Source organism: Antechinus flavipes, chromosome 2, assembly GCF_016432865.1.
Source record: "Antechinus flavipes isolate AdamAnt ecotype Samford, QLD, Australia chromosome 2, AdamAnt_v2, whole genome shotgun sequence".
NCBI lineage: Eukaryota > Metazoa > Chordata > Mammalia > Dasyuromorphia > Dasyuridae > Antechinus > Antechinus flavipes.
In genome coordinates, this window is record NC_067399.1 from 661,842,296 (window position 1) to 661,856,591 (window position 14,296).

At 40.1% G+C, this 14,296-nt stretch overlaps 1 protein-coding gene across 4 annotated transcripts in view; it reads right to left on the reverse strand.

Annotated features, from left to right (window-relative positions):
* Window positions 1-14,296, reverse strand: part of REEP3 (receptor accessory protein 3) — a 91,734-nt gene that overhangs the window by 13,375 nt on the left and 64,063 nt on the right. The gene's annotated exons all lie outside the window — the stretch shown is intronic.

Sequence of the window (14,296 nt, forward strand, 5' to 3'; positions counted from 1 at the left end):
CCAAATCTGGCTCGGCTTTTCAATTCAGATCTTGCTTCCTCAGTTCCCAAGCGAGGACTGACCTTTTTCCATCCCAGTTTGCCTAATCCTTGCTATGTGCCCTGCAGCTCAATCTCCTCTTTTTATCCAGTGTGCATCTTGTCCATGTTCTCCCATAATTCCTTCACAGGTGACTAAGTGAATGGGGGAATGAATAATGTGCTGGAGGTCATTGCAAGGAGGGGCTGGTTACCCATTATCTCTTATTCTTGCTCCATGAACAGCTACCAAACTTTTCTTCGACATCTCTCTGATGCTTTTTCCTGTGGGATGTTTCTCTTGGTACTTATGTGGCCCCTAACTCATGCTTATAATGTACTTCCCACTCCTCTCAGGTTGAGCTGCAATTTGAATCTTTCAGAGGCTGTGGGAGTCATACAACACTGCTGGAAGAATACTGATGCAAAAATGAGCCTTTGCTTTAGGAAGAAGCTAGAGACATTCAGAATACTGTCATGTTCCTAAAGCAGCCCCATCTGCCTTTTTTTTTTTTTTTTTTTTTTTTTTGCCCTGTCCAATTTCTGTCCAGCTGCAATTAGGGTTTAAGATATAATTTCTAATGGATCCACTCTGGTCTATTCATCTAAGTGCACATCACAATGTCTGCAGAACAAACTTCCTTTTTTTCTGAGTCATAAGACCAAATTTTTGAGTGTTTACTGAATTCATCTAGGAGAATCTGTATTGTTCTAGGGCATAATGAAAACTAAACAATGCTGTCTGAAAAAAGGATCCTCTGAGTACCTTGATATTTAAGAAAATTTTCCTTCAATTTGGACTCTCATGTCAGTTTGTCTTTCATATCCGTGGCAGACACTTTTGGTAAGCATTAATCTAATGCATAGATTGCAATCAAAAGGTTATGTCTGTTTATTTTTAAATTTTCATGCAGTTTTCATGTAAAAATGGAAGGCATCTTATTGGAGGAGAATCTTTAATTAAGACCACAATCAATCAAAAACAACCATTAACTAAGCACCTACTATGTGACTCTGCATTGGTTTTGTTTGTTCAGATCAAGTTCTACTTCCTTGTACAAATACAAAAATGAGAAAAGCCTGCATCTCTTGGGGGAGACGGTATGTTCATAGAGAAGGGCTTATTAAAAATAAATACCAAGTGGATGGAGGCTGGGCATTCAATAAAGCCTAGATCAAGGAAGTAGCACTTGCTCTGAGCCTTGAAAGAAGCAGGAGTGAAGGACAAGGTAGACGTGAGGACCACCAAAGCCTGCAATGCTCTCCTACTATGCCTGTAGACAAAGGTGGGGTGCCCCATTTGGGGAACAGGAGACCAGTACCAAACATATTTTAGAAAGATCACTTAGGACTTGTGAAGGAGACCAAATGGGGAGAATTAAATGCTCTGGGTGAGGACGGCCAGGTGGATATGAAAGTCTAAAGGAGCTCAACCCAGAAGGTTCCTCCCATTCCAACAATGAGCATAGTGGGATTTTGTCTTCTGTGGACTTGTGAGTCAACTCTGGGCTTGTCAACATGTAGCATGCTATAGAATACACCTTTGGAAAGATGGTCACTCCCTTCTTATGCCTTCATCAAGGCTGCCCTGGATGCACCAAGAGCTTATTCTTGCAATGATTTTGTAGAGATGGGAAAGTAAGGAGGTCGGAGATCCTTCTCCCCCTCTAGGCAGTGAGTCCTGGTTCTCCCCAGCATGGTGGGTCCTTCCTGAGAAAGCTTCCTTACCAAGGTGGGCTGGTACCTTTTCTGCCTTACTCTCTTACAGCTTCAGAGATCTACCAAGACTCACAAACTTGGGGCAAGTCAGAACAAGATGGAACCCAGATCCGGCTGCTCTGAAGCTGGCTGTCTATCAGCTGTATCTGAAGTGTTCAATTTGCAGGCAAAGCTCCAGAATGTGGCCTCGACCAGATTAAAATGTAATTGGAAATGTTTAAAAAATAAACAAAATACGATATGATAACATGTGATTTTGTGGTTTTCTAAGTCAATATGCAGCCTGCAGGGTTCTGTTTCTACTGGAGTCTGATCTTACTGCAGTGCACACACCCTGCTGCCTCCCACTCAAAGGTCAATCCTCCATTTTTTGTCACCCCCATCATCAAACTGGTCAGCACTTTGGTTATTCGTCTTGTGGAACAATTAAAAGATGGTATGATAATGAGGAAACCAATAGATTATTATCTGAGAAATCTATAAGAATTATGTAGTAAAACAACTCCAAAAGAGATAAGGATTTGCTATAACAAAACCCAAAACATAAAAACTTGTTTTTAAATGCATAAAAACTTCAGAATTAATAATAAGAGCTATAGGGGATGGGGGCTACGTATGGGTTTTGGAATGTGGAGAAGAAAAGGACTCTTTCATTATCAGTATTTCTGATTCAGTATTTTTTTGTTTCTCCTTCCTGTAGTTAATCCTTGATCAACATCAAATTAAATCAAACACCTTCCTCTATTCCCAGAAAATAAATAAGGTTATGAGTTTTAGTTTAAATAATATAATGCTCCTCTGTATTTTTTTTTTTTTAATTTAGTGGCTGCTGCATTCAACTGAAAGGGCAAAAAAGAAAAAAACTGGAAGGATAAAAAAAATGAAGGAAGTGGTTTTTTAGTCTGAATGAGAAATTACCATGGCAACAGCAGTTCTGGCCAATTATTAAAAAGACAAGCACATACACCCCTGCAAAGCAAATCCTAAGTCCCACATGCTAGCTTTTTAGATGTTATTCCCTACAGGGCTAGTCCCTAAATGGGACTGAATTAAAAAATAAAGTGAGCAAGAGATAGAATGTTTGATTTGGATGATCTTTACTAAAAGAGAACTGAAGAAATTCGGCTTAGATATAATGAAGCAAAAAACTAATCAAATTCAACTTCACCATCAATCCTCAGAACATTTTAGTGTATGGACAGCTAATCCCAATACACAAAGGGATGGTTATAGGTTAGATACATGAGAATTCATCAAATTGTCAGGAATATAGCCTCTGGTCCACACCCATGAATTTCAGGTGGAGCAGATTCAAACGGGGATGGTGGAGGGCCCTGTTTGGAAAGATGCCATCTGTAGGGGATGAGTCCTAGAGTCAGTAAACACCCAAGGTGTCTGTGGGGAGGTACCTGGGGGGTGAAGGGGTGAAGGGGCAGGTACTTACAGGGTATATTCACTTCCTTACCCAGAGTCAGTTAAGCACCAGCACACTAGTGTACTACAAAGACAAAAATGACTAAGCCCTTGCCCTACAGGAATTTCCCTTATATTGAGGGGAAAGAGAGGAAAGGCAAGAGATAAGATACCTACATATAGCTATCCAGAGATGAACAAATACAAAGTATAAGTTAAATGATCTGTTAGAAGACTAGCAACTCCGAAGGGAAATGAAGTGGTTCAAGAGTTGGAAGTGACACCTGAATGAGGGATATCAAGAGGCTGAGGGAAGGAGAGGAATACTGTCTGGCTGTGGAGGCTGGGAGAAGGCAGGAGACAGAAGACAATTCCTGGTTCCCAGATAGGAGTCCCATGGGCTGAGGAGTAAGAAATCAATCTGGAAAGGAAAGCCAGCCCCTGACCCTGAAGGGTTTTCATGATGTTTTCTGCCATTCTAGAGGTCCTGAGTAGGGGTCTGATAGAGTTTGACCTGTAATTTAGGGAGATTATTTTGGCAGCTGTGCAGAAGATGGACTAGAAAGGAAAGGAAATGGAAACAGGGAAATCAATGAGAGGACTACAGCAATAAACTAGGCAAGAGGTGATAAAAGGCTGGATTAAGTGGAGTGGGTGAAAGAGAAAGGACAGATGTAAAAGGTGCTATGGAGCAGTGTGATTCCTAAAGGTTTGGGGGCCCTAGAAATTCTAGCTCCTAGTAAATGCTTGTTGGCTTAACTTAGAAATGCAAGAAACTGTATAAAGTGCTAACCAGAGTTTGAGTAAATATTAACCTGTTAACTGCACCTATAACAAGCTCTCTAGAGACTGGTTTAGAGGAACTTAAGCGTTAATTCAGATAAGGTCAAAATGGGGACATGATTTAGACATAAAGGGTGAAACCATAAACACATTAGGGGAACATGAAATAATAGTTATATCTGTCACATTTATGGGTATGGGAAAAATTTAGGACCTAATAAGATAGAGCATTAACAAAATGTCAAATAGATAATTGTGATCATATAAAATTAAAGTTTTTTTGTACAAACAAAACCAATGCAACCAAAATCAGAAGAAAAGCTGAGAAATGAATTTTTTTAATAGTAAGAATCTGCTAAAGCCCTCATTTCTCAAATATATAGAAAACTGAATAAGAATACAAGTCATCCCTCAAATGCTAAATGATCAAAGGAACAGGTAGTTTTCAGACAAAGACAGCAAATCTATCTACAGTCATATGAAAAAAATGTTCTAAATCACTATTGATTAGACAAATGCAAATTAAAACAACTCTGGGTTGTCATATCCATCAGATTACCTAATATGACAAAAACATAAAATGATCAATGCTGGGAGAATGTGGGAAAATTAGGACACTAATGCACTTTGGTGGATGAACTTATCCAATCTTTCTGGAAAGCAATTTGGAATTATGCCCAAGGAGCTATAAAACCATGTATACCCTTTGATCCAGCAATACCTCTACTATGTCTATATTCCAAAGAGTTTAAAAAATGGCAAAGACCCTATCTGTACAAAAATGTTTTTAGCAGCTCTTTTTTTAAGGCTAAGAATTGGAAATTAAGGGAAAACCTACCAACTGGAAAATGGCAAAGTTGTGATATATAACAGCAATGGAATATAACTGTGCTATGAGAAATGATGTGAAGAATGATTTCAGAAAAACCTGAAAAGACTTATATGAACTACTACAAAGCAGAACCAGAAGAGTATACACTATAACAATAATACTGTACAATGAAGAACTGTGAGTGACTTAACTATTCTCTGCAATATAATGATCCAAAAAAATCCCAAAGGATTCATAATGAAAAACACTACTCACTTCTACAGAAAGAACTGATGGCATGTGAATAGAATAAAGCACACTATTTTTCATTTTCTTTTTCTTTCTTTCTTGGTTTTCTTCCTTCCTTCCTTTTTTTTTTTGGAGTCTCCTTGTACAAAATGATCCATTAACAGGGTATAAACTTGGAAATAGAAGAAAACTGATGAAACATCAATGACCTCAGCTAGATATGGAATCTTTTGGGTATAAAAGAGGGAAATTTGGAATTCAGGAAACCATGTAGATGTTGCCTTCAGCTGATCTAATATTACAAATGGTTACCCAGTTGCAAATGGAGGCCCATTTTACAACACCTTTTCTGAGACCTCATTTGGCTATAATAGATAGCATTATATAGAACTCATTTCTTCACGTAAGTGTTGTAGAAAGACTCTTTCCTGTCCTGGAATGGATGTTGATTTGCCATAAACACCTCATTGATACAGGTTATTTGCTGCTTAATGTTAAAAAGGTAGGAATTTGAGGCAGCTAGGTGGTGAAGTGTATAGAGCACAAGCCCTGAAATCAGGAGGACCTTGGTTCAAATCTGGTCTCAGACACTTAACACTTCCTAGCTGAGTGACCCTGGGCAAGTCACTTAATCCCAATTGCCTCAGCAAAAAAAAAAAAAAAAAAAAAAAAAAGGAAGAAAGAAAGAAAAACTCCACATTCCTAGAGAACAGCATTCATTACCAAGACTTGGTAACAGATTGAGGAAGAATGAAAAATCAAGGATTATTTCAGTTTTAAATCTATGTAACTACAAGGGTGGTCTTCTCAATAAAAAGAGGAACAGTAAAAAAAGAGGAAAACTTGACATTTTTTTTTTTAAAGATGAGTTCACTTTTGGATATATTAAATTTGAGATACCAAAGTCTTCAAATTGGATATATCCAATAAACAGTTGGTAATATAAGATTGGAAGGCAAAAAAAAAAAAAAAATTCTAGTCAGAAATGTAGATTTGAAAAATATAAACTTCAAGACAATGGTTCAATCAGTCTGAATTGATGAGATCACCAAGAAAGATTTATGTAGCCAAAATTACTGGAAAAAAAAAAGAAAAGAGTGATTTATTATGCTTCTGGTGTGGGTGGAGGTGGTGGGGAAGAGGAGGAAAGGGCCACTTCATCAGATCTCATTTACAATTATGAACTCTGAAGCAGACCTTGCCCAGTGAAGTACCTCATCTTGTGGCTCGCCCTTTGTGAAAGGGAAAGATTCTTTATCTTCCTGTAGGTGACTAATTCCCTTACATGAAAGAGATTTCTTTCTCAACTCAAAAACCTTTGAAGCTTTTTGACAGTAAGCCAGTGGAGAAATTACCACCTACAATACTATATGAGAGCAGAACTTCTGTGTGTTTATCAGTTAGAATATGTGGATTCTATACAGCTCCAATGCAATTTGCAATTTCTCCTCAAATTTTTCATTCATCATTTAATATCTACAAACAGAAGTTGGAAGGGAGAACTAATATGCTGCACAAAAGAATCAGGAACAAAAAAGATGTCAGTGGACAGAAAAAATGAGTTGAATTCAAAAAGGTCAAAGTCAACGGGGACAAATATAGCCTACAAAGGCTCAAAATCCTCAACTGTCCAAGTGACTTTCAGGATAGGAACAACATGGCTTCAAGCAGTTTATCTGAGAAAAGTCTAAGTTACTTGCCTGATGTAGCTCCCCCCAAAAGCCAATGGAATCTTTGTTCTGACCACATTGAAGGTCTTCTACTGAGTTCTAAGTGCCACATTTTGGCACTGAAAGGCATAAAGGTTTCAAGAGTGGGGGTAGTAGAATGGTCAGGGATCTTAGTTAAAGGGGAGCCAGAGGAACTGGAGATACTTAATCTGGAGGAAAACAAGCTAAGAGGAGAGGAGGGAACATGAAGGCTATATGTTCAAATACTGTAAAGGGTATCCTGTATAATCCTTTTTTTTTGTGGCTGATCTGGAGCAAGCAGAAAAAGAAACAAAGATTGGAATAGGGACATAGCAATGGGACTTAACATTTACATCACTCCAAAAGCAGCCTTGGATCTCTCAAGGTGGTAGCTGGTTCCCATTTCCTGGAGATCTTTAAGCTAAGGCTAGATGACCATTTGGGGATATTACAGAGGGAATTAATTAATTTCATACCAGGCCAGATTGTTCACTTATTAAGTTTTTGAGGAAATTACTTTTCCCTTTGACACATACATACCTGAGAGTTATTTTGTTCATAATCAAGAACAGATTTGAGGATATTAATGTTTGGCAATTTTTTAAACCAAATCTTATTAAATTTTGGGACTGAAAAGAACTTAGAGGTTATCTACTTCAAACCCTGTTCATTTTACAGATAAGGAAATAAACTCAGAGAAGCAGTGATTTGCCTCAGATCCTTGTCATTAATAGCAGGGCCCAGCTCTCTGACTCCCTCCCACGCCACTGCGGTTTCCAGGACGACAGGCCACAACACTAGATCATCACAGAGGCAAAACAACATAACGCTAGCATGAAATCTCATTTCTGCATTACCTAGACAAGTATACCCAGTTTATTAGATGACAGGAAGCAGCTGATTATTCCTAAGACCTTGCACAAGAGGATAGCCACTAAAATAATGGCAGAATGTGAGAATATCTGCATTGCCCAGATCACAATGTGAAGACAATCACGTCATGAATATACTGTCTGTAAACTATATTTTATGTGATATTTCACTTTATAATTTTTGGTTAAACTATCCACTTGGCAAGTCAGACATAGATAATTCAATGAGTTATCCTGCAGGAATTATTGATATTTTTATCTTTTGGGAGTGAAATCCAGCAGGACTGCTGTTCATTTGGTCTTAAAGCTACTAGCATTTCTCCTACAAAAAGGGGTGGAATACTGAGCATCCTCAGCAAAATCCTTGAAGGTCCTTCCTCTTTCTGCTTGGCTCAGCCAAAACAAACTTGCACACTGACCTTGTGAACAGATGCCTGGTAATGAGCTCATAGAAGTGAGCAGCATTTTCTGAAAATTGCTTTACAGCGTAATAAATGTCTTGATTAAAGGCTTATTTTCATTTTTAACATGCTCAGTTAGTACATATAGAACAGACAACTCAGGGGTGTCACTAATCTTTATAGGACAGACAAAAACCCAACAATTTTAGTCCAAAGTAGGTGAACTATAATTAATTAAAGCAAAATATACATGCTAAAAAATTAAAGTTAATTTAAGTTAATTTTAAATTCTAGTTACTGTTTATTTATGGTTTTCTCCTTGAATTTGACCTGCTTTTCATAATTTAGCTTCAAGTTATTCTTCAAACTGCCTCAACTACTTTAATTTCATGAAATTTCCAAGACAAAGACTTTTTTTTTAATATCCATACAGAGATAAGAGAAGGCAATCTTGGCAAATCCAAACTATTCAGAGTACAATTTAAAAGATGTTTAAAAAAAAAAATTGCAAATGCGTCTATGTTACTTAGTGGACAACCTAGGAATGGAAAAATAAATCTATTTTGATGCATTCAGTAACTCTAAAACTACTTCAGGTAAAAGAACTAAGAGGATGACATCTCCCAATTTCTCTGTTCCTATGCTGACAATAAATTAGATGAACTCTGATACAGCATGGTTCTGATGAATGAAAAAGTATTTGTTGCCAGGAGTGGAGCAAAGCACTGGGAATCCAAAAGAGGAAAAGGGAGACAGACAGTCCTTATTCTTCAGGAGTTCATACTCCAAGTGGGGTAGACATTCAAGTTGGGCAAGAAGAGAAGGTGGCAAGGGCCTAGAAGACCCTAAGACCAAGTGGTAAGGGTTGTTGTTCCTTCCTCTCACCAGAATGAACAGAGTTGGTGACTCTCGTCTCACCAAATGATACAAAACAGTTAAACAGTCTTGAAAGATTTGGGATCACCTGGGATCCCAGCAGGCCTTGGAAGACCTGTCTATCCCAATGTTTAAGCCAATCAGAGGCTCCTCTACCACATTCTTAACAAGTCCTATCCAGTGATGGAAGCCAGTTCCAATGATCCTGTGATGAAAAGAGCCATCTACACCCAGAGAGGACTGTGGGAACTGAATATAGACTACAACATAGCATTCTCACTCTTTTTATTGTCTGCTTGCATTTTGTTTTCCTTCTCATTTTTTTTCCTTTTTGATCTGATTTTTCTTGTGCAGCAAGATAATTGTATAAATATGTGTACCTATATTGGATTTAACATATATTTTAACATGTTTAACATATATTGGATTATTTGTCATCTAGGGGAGGGCATGGAGGAAGGAGGGGAAAATTTGGCACGCAAACTTTTGCAAGGGCTGATGCTGAAAAATCATCCATGAATGTTTTTAAAACAAAAAGCTTTAAAAAAACAAAACCAAAAACTAAGTCCTCTCCAGGCTTGGCTTGATGAGCTCTAGCAAATGGAAGCCCAGGACTTCCTGAAGCAGTCCATCCCACATTTGGATGCTGGGTTAGGAAATCTCTCTCCACTCTGTGCCCTTTGATAACATCTGCCCACGACCTAGGGTTCTTGAAGCAAGGCAGAACTGAGGTGCTAGCCCTTAAGATACCGCAGGCCAATGGTCACAGGCCACTCTTGTCTTTTCTGTGATAAAAATCCTCAGGGCAGCCTCGGTGACTCCCAGCTGCTCGTCCACTTGGCCATCCTGCCTTGAAGATATGCCTTGATGATTGGAGACAGAAAAATGAAGCAAAGAGTATATAAAATAAGCCTAAGCTCAATGACTTTCCCCCCAGCACTTATGCAACGGGAAAGCAGACAGCCTGCGTCAGTCGCCCTAGGGCGCTTTCACTGGGGATCCATGTGACAAGGCACCCTCTGAGCCAAGAGTGTGACTGCCCAGGCTGCAGAGGGACTGGCCGAGGCTTGCTTCTGGCTCCCGGGGCGGGGTGGGAGAGGCTCTGTTAACTCCAAGCAGCCTCAGGCTGGATCCTCCTCTTCAGATCTGCAACATTTTGTAGAAACCAGGGCAGTGGGTCAGGAGAGAACACAGGGAAAGACAGAAACGCCTGTCGACTCGTAGGCTGATGAGTTCAAGATTCTACTTCAAAGGGAAAGGGGGAGGGAAGCCTCCTCATCTGCTCCAACCCAACTGCAATGCTGAATTGTAGTCATCTTCACTCTTTCCATATGGAATCCTCTAGGATTAATATTTTGAAAGTGAAATCAAATGCCTACAAGTTTTTGAATGTGTAAACGCACGGATGGAGAGTTGCCCTACAGTCTTGCTTCTTTCAACAAACACGTGCAACAACGATGGACTAGTTCTAGTTTAGGTGAATGTTTTATGCTTAGGGGACAAGAAAAAACACTGAAACACTGAGGCTGCTCCAACTGTGGCACAGGAGGACGGATCCGAATGAGGGAGTGGGGGTAGGGAGAGAAAGGGAAGAGGTTTTAGGTTCTAATAGTAGCCTGTGGATTCAAAGTCCTATCTCTGGTGCAATGTCAGGGGAGTCATTGTATGGTCACTCCCAAATTTGGGAGACTACTTGAAATAAGGTTCTAATAACTACATGCTCCCCAATGACTTAGAATAGAAATGTTCATAACTACCATGCAATGATATAAAAACATGGCTAGGAAAAAAGTGGGAAAAAGATGATAAGGCAGTGACTAAAAATATGTTGAGAAAGGCAGAAAACCAGAAACCATCTGCATCCCTTGAGTTGTAGAGTATGAACACCTTCAGAACTGGAAGGGGCCTTAGGAACGGGTATGTTCAGTCTCCTTACTTAACTGAAAAGGAAACTGAGCTTCCCAGAGTTAGGTTACTGGCAAAACTTGCCCAGCCAACATCCAGCATGGTTGCAGAGGGCCACGACAGCTCGCTGTGCCAAGTTTCCAAAATCAGTTCAATGACTTAACTAATTTTGCCTTTTGTTGGAAGAAATTGATCAACAATTATTTATTAAGTAATTGGGCTACAAAGGCAGCAGATCTTATTCTAAATAAGTCTGAATTTTATCAGAAAAGCAACAGAGATGCACAGCATGCAATGACAATATTTCTAAAATAGAGATAATATGGGAGGAGGCTCTAGAAGCCAGAGGGGGCAGGAAAATGAGGAATCTAATTCCAGTCTTAAGGGACATTGGACCAAAGGTGAGGAAAGGGTTGTGTGTGAGAGATGGCATGAAGGCCGATGAGGCTAGTCTGCCAAATGGGTGAAAGGGGTAGAAAAGTGTGGTGAGGACTTAGTGAATAGAAAATGAAGTGGGAAAACATGGGTGAGAGGTGATAAGCCTGAGCTCTGGGCTCAAGTGATGAGCCTGGCCACGGGGCTTGGAGGAGTGAGCAATAAGAGCACGGGGAAGCCCTGAACAATAAGATTAGGCAAGTTTGGGAGATGATGAGCTCTTTTTTGGGTATAAGAAATGATTCTGAACGGCACCATAAAAGCCCATCTAGGGTTTAATGGAGGGATCAAGCTAGGAACTACCCAGGGCTTCAGAGTCAGAGTCAGTGGGGACAGACTGAAGACCTGGGATGGAAAAGAGGAGCACTGTTAACAAAGGCTGACCTCAATAATTAACATTAGATAACAAATGAAACCCGAAATCTGAGCACTCCCCCAAACAGGTGGCCCTACCAACTGCGGCCCCATAACCCTTTTTTAGGGAGGACAACTGATTACCGCTCCCCAACCCCCAAGTTATGTAATGGTGCACTGGGCATAATTATGTCCACAATTTTTATATAATAATCTTGATGGCTAACTGTCATGGAGGCTTTCCTGAATGATCAGCAGGAGCAACTTCTGAAAACTCTGCCTCCTGAACTTAAAAGGGGCTACAGCCTGATCGGGGCAGGGAGACAAAGTCCTTACGCCAACGTTCTGGGGCATCTGATAAATAAGCCATTTCCTCGGTGCCTGGACTATCATTAAAACCAATGTGCCCTTTCCAGGTAATAGCTGATTCAAATTGCCAGGGAGCGGGGAATGGGAAAAACAGGGCGTGCTGGACGTGGCAACTCCCTCGCCTGGGGCAAGGTGACCCTCATCTGAAGGGAGGTCTTCGAAAGGTGCCCAGGAACGCGAGAAGCAATGTCTAGATGGACTCTGGGCAACGCTTGACCCCAGGTCTTCCTACTTCTGAAGAAAGCTTTTAAATCAAAATGTCACGCTGTTCTAAACCATTAAGAGATGGAGCAAAAAGGCAAAAGGGATCAGAGTTGGAAATAATCATGAATTAAAGTAGCACTATTTGCATGCTTGTTCTTGGAAGAATGTTAGGTGCTTCTAACCTAACTATTAGGTGGGCACTCAACACAGAGGCTGACATTAGCCCATCAATGGATCTGAGGCATGATTAAAACTGGAATTTGGGACAGCAGGGCTCTGAACAGACAGATGAGGACAGTTATTATTAAAACAGACAAAAGGATGCTTCGTTAAAAATTAAATGATTTAAATATTTAATTTAATGCTAAATTATGGTCCATCATAAAAATTCATTTATTTTCATAAATCATTTTTGGTTTACTATATTAAGTAGATGAAGAAAGTACCAAAAAAAACCCCAAAATTTGTTAATAGTTATGAGGCATCTCTAGATATTGATAGGTTTACTTAAAATTGCTTTGGGAAAAGGTAAATTTTTTTAAAGAGTCGGAGGTTTTATGTTTTTGACAAAACTGGAAATGGACTCTTAGCAAAAATGCTATTGTTTTCCTTTTAACAAGAATCTCTCAAAGTTAAAAGTTGTCAGAAAGCCCTTTGGAACAATTGTTCCATTGAGTAAGTCAAAGTAAAAGGAGGAAGACTAAGGAAGCCTGAGCTGGGAAAGAACTGGGGCTAACTGGTCCTCCAGACATCTGCATCCTCTCCATAGTGAGTGAGTGCAAATTTCCTTGATGTTGAAGGGATGCTCTGGCCCGTGATAGGTTCCCGGGACCCTCCTATGCCGAGGAAATCTATGCTGGAGAAGATCTTTTCCTTCCCTCTAGAACTGGCAGTAGCTTCCACTCAGCCTTTGAAAGACTCTGCTCTCTCTGTGCATCAAGAGAGCACGCTGGCAGAAGGCACGGTGCCCAACACTGCTTTACCTTTTAACAAAGCTCATGAACAATAACCAAACCATAGAAGAGCTCAACCTCATTTTGTGTTTTACCACAGTGATCAGTGATAAAACAGCAGGTTTTGAGTTTCAACTTCCATGAACATGAAATGCCTGATCCAGGGGAAGTGGACATGAGGGCAACAGAATGGCTGCCAGCCACCTCAGCTCTTGGGAGGGTGGCGGAGCCAGGGGGTCATACTTCACCAGCCAGGAAGAATCCCATAAGCCCCTTTCCTTCTTGTGAGAGTAGGTAAGACCACTGGCCACCCAACCAGGCATGTGACAGGTCCCTGAACATGAATGCATCCTGAGTACATTTTCCATTCAGTTTTTAAGACACTTCGCTAGTGTGAGGGAACTTGATGGCAGTCATTCTACAGCACCAAGTCTCAGAGCTCAGGCTCAGATTCTGAAGAAGGAGGAAATTCTCCCAGAGTCCTAGAGCCACCTGGGCCAGAGGTAGGATATGATTCTGTCCTGATTCTGAGGTGGCCCTCTGACCACCGCACCATGAGGTTGTTTAGTTGTTCTTTCACAATTGGATTTTAAGGAAGGATTAAGAAGCTCCAGGGAATATATGTGTATGTGTATAAACAACTCCCCCAAACTCAGTACACTGCTTGCTTGAGCTATTTCTTTTTCAATTTCTTGCTTAACCTTGATGGTTTTCCCCAAGCTGGCCTTTCAATGTTCACTCTCCTTTCTTCTACTCTTTACTTTTACGTACCAATCAAATAGAGCTTGCTAGTATTTGCTACTTCTTAATTACCTTTTCCTTGCACTAATTTTTCTCTATCAATCATTTCACGCCAATTTGAACCCTAAATTCACAGAAACCTGTTGATTTTGCTCTCATCAGAACATGGCCAACCCCTGTAATGGAAGCCTCGTGCAGTTCCAAATAAAAGAGAGGTGATGCTAAGCTTGCATCTGTGCTGACTACTATGGAATAATAAAGAAAAATTTCTTGAAGAGTCAGAAATGATCATATAGGGACTCCTTTTCTGACAGAAAGATCCCTAACAAAGTTTAGCTATTTTTTCATTAACTTATCCTATCAATTTCAAAAGAAAATCTCTCCCTCCTCCCCAGTTCAGGGATCACCATCTGCGGCTGGATTACAAAGTGCATGGAAGTAGAGGCCGCGTCACACTTATGTGGGTATTGTGCAATGCCCCACACACGGCTGGAGCTCATTCA